The sequence below is a fragment of the Poecilia mexicana genome, unplaced genomic scaffold (assembly GCF_051168715.1).
Source record: "Poecilia mexicana isolate PSO_F unplaced genomic scaffold, ASM5116871v1 scaffold_2, whole genome shotgun sequence".
In the NCBI taxonomy this organism is placed as follows: domain Eukaryota; kingdom Metazoa; phylum Chordata; class Actinopteri; order Cyprinodontiformes; family Poeciliidae; genus Poecilia; species Poecilia mexicana.
Genome location: NW_028263371.1, coordinates 36,135,452 through 36,148,828, shown reverse-complemented (window position 1 = coordinate 36,148,828; position 13,377 = coordinate 36,135,452).

Genomic DNA, 13,377 nt, shown 5'->3' with positions numbered 1-13,377 from the left:
ACTTTTAGGGAACTGCTTGACTTTTATGTTCTTTAATCAGTACGGTTGTTTGCTAGCGGTAGAGCAGATGAACACACGTGTCTGTTATGAACGCCGCATTCCAGGTTGAATTCTTCGAAGCAATGCCTGTAAGTAGCAGCTTATACTTCAAAACGAGCCTTTATGTTAACATATGAGAAATTAATATGTTAAAGTTACATTCCCTCAATGGAATATATAGTAGTCAGTCCCAGTCACCGTTTCACTCATGGGTGTTGCCCATGTGCTTTCTGGGTAAAAATCAATCGAGAAACGCCCCCCCCCCCAAGACCCCGGCAACAATCTCCGGCCCCCCACCAGAGAAGGGAAAAGTTATTTGGCCCTCACAGGAAAAAGTTTGGGGACCCCTGCTTACACCTTATATGCACAACAATGCCAATTTAGACTTTGAGCAACTTGGTAAAATTGTATTGTGTAACATTAAAACATGCTTGGCTGCAACGGTATCAATGGCAGCTCTCCTTCTTCTATTCAGTGTTTGTAGCTTTTGGCGCAGCTCCGCTCCTGCTACTAGTAGCTTCACCACATCAGTTCAGCGTTACACCGGCTGATGACGTTGCTGTGATTCACTTTGTCTGGTATTTTTCGGCAGTTCTGTGATCATGTCAAAGCAACAACTTATATTAAAAAGTGTTTTATTTCCGTTTGAAAGCTGCCCGCTTCCATGGAAGGACAACAGAAAATAACTCTTATAAACATGTAATTACTAAAATCACGATACCCTCACTTTGTATCCCTCAGAAAAATGAACCCATTTAAATAAAGAAATCCTTCCATGGGCTATAAAATAAACGACAGCGTTTATTTTATAGCGTTAACACCGGTGCTTTAAGTGGTCCGGTATGAAACGGGTGTGATGGAACAACGGTACCACAGCACTTTTAAGTTTCAATACTCAGCATACCTAAATTGTTTCCGTTGTTTTGAAAGGTTTATGTCAGTCTGCCTTTTCCCCATCAATACGCTTCCCGAACGCTGCGCACAATAGGGGGTTAAAAAAAAAAAAAAAAAAAAAAACGACGCGCACATTGCGCAAAACTCTGAAACAGGAGAAGCGGGACAAAAAACGAAGCGACGAACTAGATGTGAATTATGGCATAAAAACAGAGAATCTGACGCTGAACAGTGAAAAACCAACACATGATGTGAAACACATGACGATTAAGCGGCGCAGCAGGTGATGAGTGAAGATTACTGGTGGTGAGCGGCAATAAACGATAAAATAAATCTAGCAACAGGAAACAAACTAAAGTGGACATAGCAATAAACCAAAAAGAGGATAATACTAATCAAAGGAAACTAAATGGAAATGAATGAAGAATAAAATGCAAGAATAAACTAAGAAACAAGTAAATACAGAGGAATAAACTGGTATGGCAAGACCTTTAGAGCAATAATTAATACAGTGGACTGTATGGCAAGAATAAACAGACACTATTTCCAGCTAAAAGGTAAAATAATATTGTTGAAGTGCCATGGGTTTGTTGAGACCCATCTAATACTGAGAATAAATATATCTTACAGACCATAACAGTAAATAATGTATCACTTATTTATGTTTTTAATTAGATTTTATATATTTCTTCAATATTATTTTTCATGTCAGTGTTTATGTCATGAGGCTGATGACTCCATGACACTTTCAATTTGACTCATTAGGATTTGATTAAGAACCAGATTTGTTCTTTGTAATTTCTACCCAGTAAAACTATTAATCTGATAATTCATTAGACAGATCTGTATAAAGATATAATCCATGTTTCTGTCTCATATTTGTATGGCATTAAAAGGACCTGGAACTTTTGTTTTTCCGCTGAAAAACAAAAGTGGGGGGCTGTGAGGGACCTGGATAAAGGCTAGGGGGGCGCTGGCCCGAAAAAGGTTGAGAAACACTGCTCTACTATATACTATTGTATATTTGTATAAGAATGACTAGCATTCTTCGTGCTCTTCTCCAAATAAAATGTCCCTATCAATAGGAGATTGAAATAATTCTGACCAGGGGGGCCGCCAGGAATCATGGGCCCCCTGATAAAAAAATTTGTTTGGGCCCCAAACATTGTAACAGCTGCTGTTACAATTTTTTGAGTCTATTTGACCCATAAAAAGCGTCACAATTTTAAAACCTTGCATCTGCCTTGCTTTCTTTGGTTCAGTACTGATAATTAGCACAATATTTACTGCTCATGAATTTAACATCCAACAGTTCACATCCAGTATGCAAGTAGGTTGCTTACATTTTTTCTATTAGTTTTAGATACTGAAATATCTCCCCATGAGCAACAGTCAAAAGCAAAACGCAAAATACACATAAAGCAATCCAGACTTCCCAAAAAATGCTATGCAGTTGTATTTTGTTCAAGCTGCAGTACATAACTTTAATAAAAAATATGTTTTCTCCATATTTGCTAAAGCTGTAATGATGTCGTAGCAGTTTATTATGAGACGGATAACCTGTGAAAACAATCAATCTCCTCCATCTCCTTCCTGAATTACTATTACTGGTTAAAGTTATGCATCATTCTCACCAAAACAACCAATCATAAATAGTAGGACGCTATTAGCACTGTCAGTTACTCTCATTCACTTACTGCTAAATGTGCTAATGGTGGAGAAACAACTTATCATTACAAGAAACTGTTAATCTGCCCTTATTGGTAGCTATGCTAACTAAACTTAGCATTCACAGTTTGAATCTGCACAGTTCTGTGCTATACTATGTGTAGCATGGCACAAATCGAGGGGGAGGAAGGATGAGCAGCACCACATGAGATTGTGATTGACAGCACTAAAAATCTCCTGCCACTGACTGGTTGTTTCTACAGACCCATGGGAGAAGGCAGAGGAAATAGATTTTTCACAGATTACCTCTCATACCATACTGTCACAACATAATGAGTTTTTAAAAATATGTGAAAAAAATATTTATATAAATGTGACATACTGCAGCTTTAATTTCACTCAGGAAATTCACTCAGGTCAGGAGGGGCGTGGGTTAGAGTTGCTGCTGACTGACTCATCTGTTAAGTGGTGAAAGGTACAAGGGACAAATTAAATATATGAATATGTTGGTAAATTTTTTTCCCTTAATTCATTAAATGCTAGTGAAAAGGAGGCAAACAGTAGTTTGTAGCTAAGCTAATTATGCTAAATGGTTTGATAATCTCACACAGTCTACCCACCTCTCCTGGGAAAAAAAACTGGGTTATAAATTAACACTCTTGCCTTTTTCTCTCTCTCCCTCTTTCTTTTTTTTTTTTTTTTTTGAAAACCTGATTTTCTAACTTTTCTTAGTGGCATAGTAACTGTCACAGTCGTTCTTTTTTCCTACTGTCTGCTGCAAACAGCGTCACTCTCAAGCACTCCAAGCAGGAGTGCTTGTAAAATACAATGTATTTTACAAATACATTGTATTTTCAAAGATTGGTTTTAGCAGTAAAAATAATTTTGTAAAAATAATTTTGTAATTGACAGGGCCCCGATTTTTTATTTATTTATTTCTATGAACAAAAAATAATTAAATTGTGGAGGTCCCCCTGTTGGTCAGGGCCCCTATGATTGTCATCACTTTTCCCCCCTGTACTGTGCCTCTGATTCTGACTCAATCTTCATGTCTATGTTTGTAATTTCTGAAAAGATATTATTAAAAGATATTTCATTGATATTTTTGTTGAACACAAATTGTGTCTTTACAGCCCTCGTCATCAGAGGGTCATCATCCATAAGTCTATAAGAAACTCTGATAGCTCTGTAGGAAAATGAGGAGTGGGCTCTGCACTGGTGGCAACAGCATCCTGTAATGTTCTCCCCAGGAAACAGGTGGTCCTAACACTTGTTGGACACTTTCACTCTAATTGAGTTTCTTGATGATACAGAGAACCTCTCTTCCAGATGTGGAGGAATTCAAGTTGGATGTTAGTTTAAATTTCTGAGATGCAGTTAAATTAACAATTAGGAACAGGAGGAAAGTTCACATTGGCATGCATGGATTCGTTCATGCAACCTGTCAATCCATCTTGTGTTATGACTGAGGATTACAGAGTCAGACCTTCAATCAACTGGTCTGCATGCCGACCCAAGAAGAGAATTAGAAGTACCTAGAGCAAAACACAGGCTGTTAAGTAGAGAATTCATTGTCATTTTGTTTTTAGAGATGATAAGTAATCTGCTGCTTTATTTATGTAGAGATGTCAATGATCTCTGGACCTTCACAGTGATTTGTTGGAATGCGGATAGGCATGTTTGGCAGAGCTCCACTCTAAATGTGGCCATGCAGAGGTGAGAAAATTGTTGAAAACATTATTCCCTAATCAGTAATCTAACTTCAAATGAAAAATTACACTGTAGATTCCCAAGCTACAGGAAGCATAGATGTGTATCTCATGTATTAAATTGCAGTTTTGATGTTTTAATGCAAGTCACCTAATGTAGGTGACTTGCTGTTAGGCTCTCCGCAGCTGCATTCATTCACTGTTTTCATGTACTAATGATCATTAGCAGAGGCAGCTCCACAAGGTCTTAAACAAGGCAAAATACCTTTTTGGTCTGCAGTAGCAATTATATCAAGTCATAAATGAAGCAGAAAAAAAACTGTAATATTCCTTTACTACCGCTGTGTTGGATCCTCTTTGCCTGTGATGCAGACTCTCCTCTAATTTAGAGGGTAACCCTAAAATACTAATCATAACATTAGTTCCACTAACGCTAAATTCCCATATCAATTTGGTATTTTGTAGAAGCTAAATTAAACCATGTTGATATTCACTGTGTCACAAGGAGAGTATGAAAAACAAAACAATTCATATATGTGATTTTTTTTTTTTGACATGTTCGATTCGCACCCACATTCATTATTTTCTTCTAAACACCTTAATGGTGTTGGTGAATGGGTGAATTTCTGTGATTAATTTGGGGTTACGTTCTACACACAATCCTTGGATAGGTTAATCTGAGAATATTGACCACGAATAGGCTGTTGGTCCACTGTAAATAATATGGGACATCAGTGCCCTGGTAGCATAAGACCAAAAATATACACTTTGTTGGATTTTTTGCATTTTGAGCATGATTATTATTTAGCTGCTGTGCTGAAAGTCTGTTAGTACTGTCAGTTTCTTTACCATTAAAATATCAGTGCTTTTCTGTTTTAAGGCAACAGCAGTTCTTTTAAAATCTGTGAGTGACTCAGAAGCAGAGTGTAAATCAGGTGAAAGGAACATGTTTTATACATGTAACCTCCATATGAGTTCATGTACAATATTCAAATGGAAAATATTAGAAGAAACATTACAAAATTCAGCTCATCACTTACAGATTAGACACATAAGAAGAAGCAGTGAGACACTGGCCCTCTGCTGTGGTTATGAGTCTTCCTGGCAGATGAAGCATTGCTCAACTTGTCAAATGCATTTTCCTCTCAGCCTGACATGCGAAATACACACTGACCCTACAGGCCAAGCGCAATCCCTCTCTTTACTAATCATGCCGAATGAAGAGATTTCCTAAATCCTTCTAGGCCACAGTTGGTACATTATCTATCGTAGGCCGGGGTGACAGTGACATTTCTCATCGCCAGGGCCGTGCAGAGACCACTAAAAGGGCAGGTGCTCAAAAAAAAAAAGGGCACATCTTACTGCATTCTAGGACAGAATATTAACAAAGCCACACAGCTTTCAGATTTTAATAAACAATGATAAATTACAAAATTGTGAAATATACAATCAAAGCTAAGGTAAATCTCTATACAGAGCATACAACTATGCATGTGTAAGATATTTTATTAGTAATTTCTTTCTGCAGGTCTATTTTGTTATAGGAAAGTATTGCAATATTCAAACCCGCAATTTAGCAAGATATGTAAATCAGAGCTGGTGGTTTAGCTCTGATTTACATATTTTGTCTTTACAGAATTACACTATTAAAAATATAAACAAGGGCACAATGCAACCTTTTAGTGACTGTAATATATAAAAAAAGAGCTGCCTGTTTGCTGCAGTGGAGATGAAGATGGTCCATTCAGGAAAGCAGAGCTGCATCAAACTTTAAGGTGGAACTGCAGAAAAAAAGAAAAAAAACAAAAGCAAAAATTGAATTGTTAATGCATGTCATTATGGGAAAAGCCTACTGAGTTTTGCTTAAAACTTTTTTAAACATGTAAATCACACATTTGTCTCATGAAGGGAATTTTTTGTGCAAAACAAACTTATTTGTGCATGTCAGAAATCTTTTCTTGATATTCTAAGTTTTTGTTTGTGACTCAAAGTTTTGCTTGTGATTCTCACATGACATCATGGGCAGGACCCAAAATCGCAACAAAAGATTTCTGATGTGTGCAAATAAAAGTTTATGTTTGGCAAATAACTTTAAGTTCACTAGACAAAAATTAGTTATTTAATTTTAAAAAAGTTTTTTAAACAAAACAATTTGTTTTTAAAAAAGAAATCATTACAATTCCTAAAGTTTTGATTACAATTTTATTTTACTTAACTGAGGTTAGTTTATTTTTTCCCATTGAATAATTGGGGAAAAATTTAAGTACATATTCTGCGAACCAGACCCTAAACTTAAAGTCTGGGTTGAGATTTTCCCCTTCATTAATGACATACATTATATCTATCATGGTAATTCAGGGTGAGTTATTTTTAATTCTAAATTAATATCCTTGTTGGACTTTTATTTAAGTGCTGCTATTCTCTTTCAAGACACATTTACCTAACGCCAGAATAAATGCGATGTACATTATGCAGCAAAGGAAATTAGAAGATCGGACATATATTCATTATGGAGATGATCGGTTAGGGAAGAAGCTTTTCAGTTAGCTAGCAGCTAGCTAGTAGCACAACAACAACAGCCTAATGTCTGTATGATAAAAATACTGAATCGATAGATCAAAACAGTTTTTCCTCACCTGGCTGTCTCCTCCCGCTCAGTGGTTCTTCAGAGAAAAGCAGACGCAGAGACCTGTCAGTGTCTGTTGTGTGATGTTGTTCCTGGGATCTGTTTGAGTCACTGCTCCAGTTTGGGGGTGACTGCCCCGAGGGCCCCGATGACCACAGGCACCACTGTGGTCTTCACCTTCCAGGCCTTCTCCAGTTCCTCTCTGAGGCCCTGATATTTCTCCAGTTTCTCGTGCTCCTTTTTCCTGATGTTGTAGTCACTTGGTATTGCTACATCCACCACAACGGCTTTCCTCTGTTGTTTATCCACCACCACAATGTCCGGTTAACTGAAACCAATATATATATATACATACATAAAAATTCACCAAAAATTGTTCTGTAATCTGGAACGTTCGCGTTCACTACGTTGAGCTCCAGTTATCCGCCTTATCTCACTGCGCCAGAGTCGTCATGCGTCACAGGCAAAAGGTCAAAGGTAACAAGGTGACCGGAAGGTTTATTATGTTGTACAAAAAACCAAAACAAAACAAAAAAATAATTTTAGTACATGTTATTATGTGTCAGAAGAGGGCTTTGAAAATAATACCAACAAAAAAAACAAAAAACAAAAAAAAAAATTGACCAAAAGGGCACTTTGGGGCAAGGAGCAAAAAGGGCAGGTGCTCAAGCACCCCCCCCCCCCTGCACGTGCCTGCCCAACACTGTCCTTTTCAGTCCTGTCCTTGTCTGCTCTCCACATGCTTCACTTCTCCTAAATAAGAGGTACGAGAGAAAATGTCAGTGGGTCATCAGAAAATAGCCTGATAATTGACCCTGTCAAGCCATGCAAACTCCCAGAGCCATGCTAAGCCCTCTCATCTCAGCTGGGTCGACACCTATAGCAACGGCAAACACAAAGACAGACAATAATTGCATGGTTACGCTCCAAACAGATGGCTTTATTGATTCTTCTTGGTGCGTATTTAGCATCCTATTTATCTATCTACTGTATACATTCATGCTACAAATTTCACAACCAGATCCCAGTCCGGGTGGGAAAACATCCCAGAAATAGCAGCATCGGCTTTGGAATGGAAGAGAGTTCTTTCAAGGCTTTGTTTATACAGTGCATTTTCAGAAAATAAGCTAGGCCTGCTAGCTATGCTTTCCTAGGAAGCTTATTTAGCTCACTAATCAGTGATTACAAAATGTTGTGAACCGAAAATTTGACAGTAATGCACAGTGTGTCTATTTTTAAATGTTAAAAGGAACTGGTGAGCAGGTTAGCGTGTTATATTATAAAAAGAACAATATATCAGGGGTAAGCTTACACAACCATAAACTAGCATAAAATGCAAACTAAAGAGCAACACTGCTGTGAAATGTTAGCAGATGATAGTTCATTGTAATCAGAAGCAGAACCTGGAACAAAAATAAATATGTAAAAAAGCAAACATCTTTCATAATAAGCCTAGATTAAGAGTTGGGGACAGTATTTGCTCCCTTTTACATATTTATCTTTGATATTTTGTCACATTTTCTTGTTTCTGTTTAGTGTCTGACATGAAGAATCATAAAAGATGACTTGAATAGAACATGGCTGGAAAAAAAATATCTCAAGAAGTAAATACGTATGCCCCATCTAAAGACCTTCAGTAAAATATTAGTGATCTGCAACAACAGTTTCACATACGTTGGTTTGGGTAATAAATGGAGTCATCATATGAAAACTGCATTTTTCGTTTCTGCTCAGATTATGTTTAATGTTAATGTTAATGTTAATAAAACATAATATACGTACATCATGCAAGTGCAAAAACTAAAGACACCTGGGGTGAAACTGTATGCACTTAAACACTAGAATTATCATTTGGATTTTATTTAAGTTTACATAAATCTGCAAAAATAGCAATTTAGTTAAATCTGCACTAAATTCACAGTTATAAGCCGCCCATTAAAAAAATGGTTTGTAACAGAGGACCATGAAATGAGAGGGACACAAATGACCAGTTCCTAACAATGGAAAAATAGTAATTGAAAAAATGACTATATTCTGTCAGCTTTCCACATAATTTAATTAATTTAATTGGGACTTTATAAGGTGGACTAACACAAAGTAATACTTAACTGTAAAGTTAAAGGGCTGATTTCAGTTTTTTTCAGTTTTTACTTCCGCAACCAATTTTTTTTACCATCTGGATCATCTACATTAACTGAGACATATTGAACTGTGCTTGGATAATTACTGGGTACAGTCAAAAATCTTTTGGCGAACTGTAAAGTTTACCATCCTTTGTGGCAGGTTTCAAATCTGACCAGTTGGGATTCGACGAGTAAATTTACACCATCTTGTGGCCATGTTGGATACTGCAACCATGTTGACAGTAGAAAAAGTTGGAAAGTGTGTGTATTTTCAGTAATTTCTTGAACGTAAAAATGTGTCTTGGCAACAACAGTTGTAAAGCCGGAAAACTATTTTTCATATTTAGCTTCTGACCAACGTTCTGAGGCAGAAGCCACTGTGTGGGCTGCTTTCATGAAAAAGTACTAAAGTATTTCAATTTATGTAAAATAGAAAATTCAACAATTGACTCTCTGCATTGAAATAGCTTCCAGTAACATCAAACCTTATTTTACAGTAAATGAGACAGAAACGCCTCCATCACTGTTTGGCATCATCAGAGATGATTAGAGAAGTTTTTCATGATCACATCCCATGCTCACCTCTGCTGCTCAACCCACAGATACATTTTCGGTAGAAATGTGGCACCATTTCAGAGAAATAAACAGGTTCACTAGAAGTATACAATTTATTGGCAGGAAATATTGATACAGCAAATTAAATATTCTAACAAACACAAGATTTCTTAGAGTTTGTGCAGTTTATGTGGTTGCAACATGCGACTTGGCCACAAGATGGAGCAAAACTTTTTTAAAAATCCTGTCTTTTTTGTGCGTTTGTGTGTGCTGCAGATTTAAGATAAGGTTCATAGATTCTTGTTAACATTCATCCACCCAAAGTCTCCACCAGGTTTGCAGGTTGTTAAGTAACATTCAGATTCTATGTTAGCACTGATTAAGTAGTGCTAACATCTCATCTTTTTGTTGGCTGCTTTCTGTGCAGCCAACAAAAAGCATGTTTTAAATGAGCCGTGTATCTCACTGCCATGTGGGTTAAAATGATCATGTCGAAAGTGCTCTACAGCCACAATCAAAAATATGTGAATCTAAGTTTTCTGCTTGACAATAAACATATTAACATTTTAGTGAAACAAACATACTAAGGACGTTTAAATCATCATAAATTCAATACATAGAAAGGATCTTGTTGAAAGAAAAGTTTAGTTTCAACAATTCAATTCAAAGTTCAGGTCAAAGATACTTTATTTAACCCAAAGGGAAATGAAATGTTATCAAAGTAACTTCAAAGAGTCTCTGTGGAAGGAGATGCTGTGGGTAGCAAGGAGCTCCAGTAGCAGTCAGTCTTGCAACCAGCGTGCAGACACTCTCATGACTATCATTAAATGCTAACTGCTTAGCATCCAGGCAGCAGACGGTTTTCTATGGTAACACATCATGGACGTCACCATCAACTGTTAGCTACTTCTGCTAATCCACCTCATTTGCTTTTGCTACCCCTCTTTGTGGTTTAAATTTCCTCCCAGATATAAAAACAATGCCTTGTTGCCATGGTTATGCATCAAAGCAACTACCCATTTATAACCATTAAATGCAGATTTGGGGTAAAATGTTGCACAATATTTGTGGTTCCATTTCCCTAGCGATCATAATGAAAAACAACAACAACAAAAAAAACGTGATTGTTAAAAGTAAAAGTAAATATTTTGTGTTGTACTTCACAGTTGCTCAGTCTGCGAATAAAACCTTGCCGCTCATTGAAAAAATAATTATGTCCTGTTCATGGGCCACAAAAGGCCCCCGTGCCTCACTTTGGACACCGAAGAAGAAACCTCCAGCAGAATCAAAACCTTAGTCAACGTGACACTCGACTGAATGGGGGTTTGAGACGACAAAGCATAGACAAAAAAAAAAAAAAGATACACTGATTTAAGAGAACTTTCTGTGAAAAGGTAAAGAGTTGAAGGCAGGAGCTGGTTTAGTGGAACAGAGATAGGCAAATCGAGACAGCCAGCTCAGCATAATAGAATATACCATGAACTCTACTGGATGTAAAACACTGAAAGTGGCTGAATGTGTGAGACTATACCAGCTTGACCCTAAAACACAACAATGAATCAAAATGTGGCAGTAAACACTATAAGTACTGTCTAAGAATCAGGAAATGGAAAGTGCTGTGGCACTCCACAGCACTTTCCATTTAAGCAAAACCCCTCAAAGACTGATTCAGGACCAGCTGATGGCTACAAGAAGGCAAAAACCAAGAAAGATATAGAATTTAGAGTATTTTTCCTAGTATAAGCCAAGGGTTTTACATTTTTTGTACAGTGACATCACTAGTCCTCACATTAATAACCTTGATGAGGGTTTTGGGGAGCCTGGTAAAAACCAGCCTCTTGTTACACACTTTGCTTCGTCCTCAGGATCTGAACATGGACTCTGTTGGAGTTTTAAGCGATTGGATCTGATTTTACCCAATCGCTACCATTTGGCTGTGACATCTGTGTGCTAGATGGATGAAGCTTACCGCTGTAAACAACCATTCGCTGCGAAGAGAGAAGCCCCAACCGGAACAACATCTTTGTCATCAATAAAATATCTTAATCATTATTCTTGCTCTGACTGTAGTTGCTCATTATTTGGAAGTGTGGCCAACATGGGCTGAACAACTTTGTTCACTTCCTCTGCTGCCATTGCTGGACAACCACAGGCAGACTACACTTATAGAAGAGCGCAGAAAATCTTTGTATTCGCTGATTGGCTTGGTTGAAATTGAGCTCAATTGGAGGAATCCCAGATGGAGCAGTGGAGGGAGATGAGAATCGACTGGAATAGCGTAAGGCAGACTAGCGGGAGTATTTCTGTTTGTAGGCTGCTCAAGCAGCTGGACTCTAGATGTTTCTACTGGTTATTTTTCAGCCATCTTAAAACGATATCATCGTCTCAACACTGGAAAAGTTAGACGAGTCACACGCCATCCAAATCGGTCTGCCTTTCCTGTCCTCACCTTTCCTCATAGGAGCAGCTTCCATGAAAGCATACTGCACCTGATCTTTAGCAGCCGCCTGCTGGGGAAGCTGATATTCGCTTGACAGCAGAAGGCTGAGCGGTGAGAAATAGAGCCTGTCTAAAGTCAAACAACACTGCTCTTTCTCTCTGTATATTTTCCCTGAGCAGCTTGCAGTTCTATGAGGGAAATAGGATCTCTAGACCTGAAAGCCCAACTGTGTTTCCCCTCATGCTTGACCCAACTGACGGGGTTCCTCCCAGTTCTAAAGAAAAAACAAAGAGATGTTTGTCTGCTGCTCCTGAGACAGAGGACAGAGTTCATCTCCACTCCATGACTGAATCCAGCAGCAGTAAAGCCTTCTGAGCCAGGTCTTCTAATCCGTCCTCCACCTGGTGGAGCTCAGGGAGGTTTGTGTTAATGACCCCTGACCCACAGGCCTCAATCTGTCAGTCTCCTGACAGCACACAAGGTAGGAAAGGTTCACCGTGAAAACGCCTGATCTTCATTTATAATATGGTGTTATAAATGGAAATATGATTATTTATGAAAGCCTTTTTTATCTGTTTTTGCAAGAATGAGGAATTTGTCTTATTGACAAGGCAGTGAATAGAGGAAGTGGTACTATCCCTTGTCTAATTAACTGGAATTAATTCAGTTTACTTGGATTAAAGATGAAAAAGCTCCATTAGCATGTGAGCTAATATTCCTTTAATATAATATTAAAGGAAATTCTCTGTAAATATTCAAAAGTTTAGCTGATCTTTTACCAGTTTTTTTTTTTTCTTTCTTCTACTTGGACTTAGAATCTGAAATCATTTCTCAATGATGAACAGCAAAATAATATGTTTGTGTGTAAAATAACTGATTTTCATAAACATTTTGAAGGAGTTATTGATGATCCTGCAACTACTACCAACCAACCATCCATCCATCCATCCATTCCCAAAAAACAATAATTTGGTTGCATGAACACTGAAATATGTTGAAGACAAAACATCATTTATGATTAAACTGAATGAAACGACTGCAGTGGAATCTGGCTCTTATTCCTGGTGACTTGAGGAGTTACTGTTTGTTTTCCATCTAAGCCTGAATCTTCTAGGGGTCCCCAAACTTTTTCCTGTGAGGGCCGCATAACTGTTCACTTTTCTGGTCGGGGCCGGTGTTAGTTTTTCGAGAAAGAAAACTTTTGCTGAGGGGGGTGTGGGGGGCTGGATTACTGCCGACGACATATTCGTGTTTGTAGATAGATTTTTACCCAGAATGCAAATGGAAAAAAACCCGTGAGCGAAACGGTGACTGGTACTGACT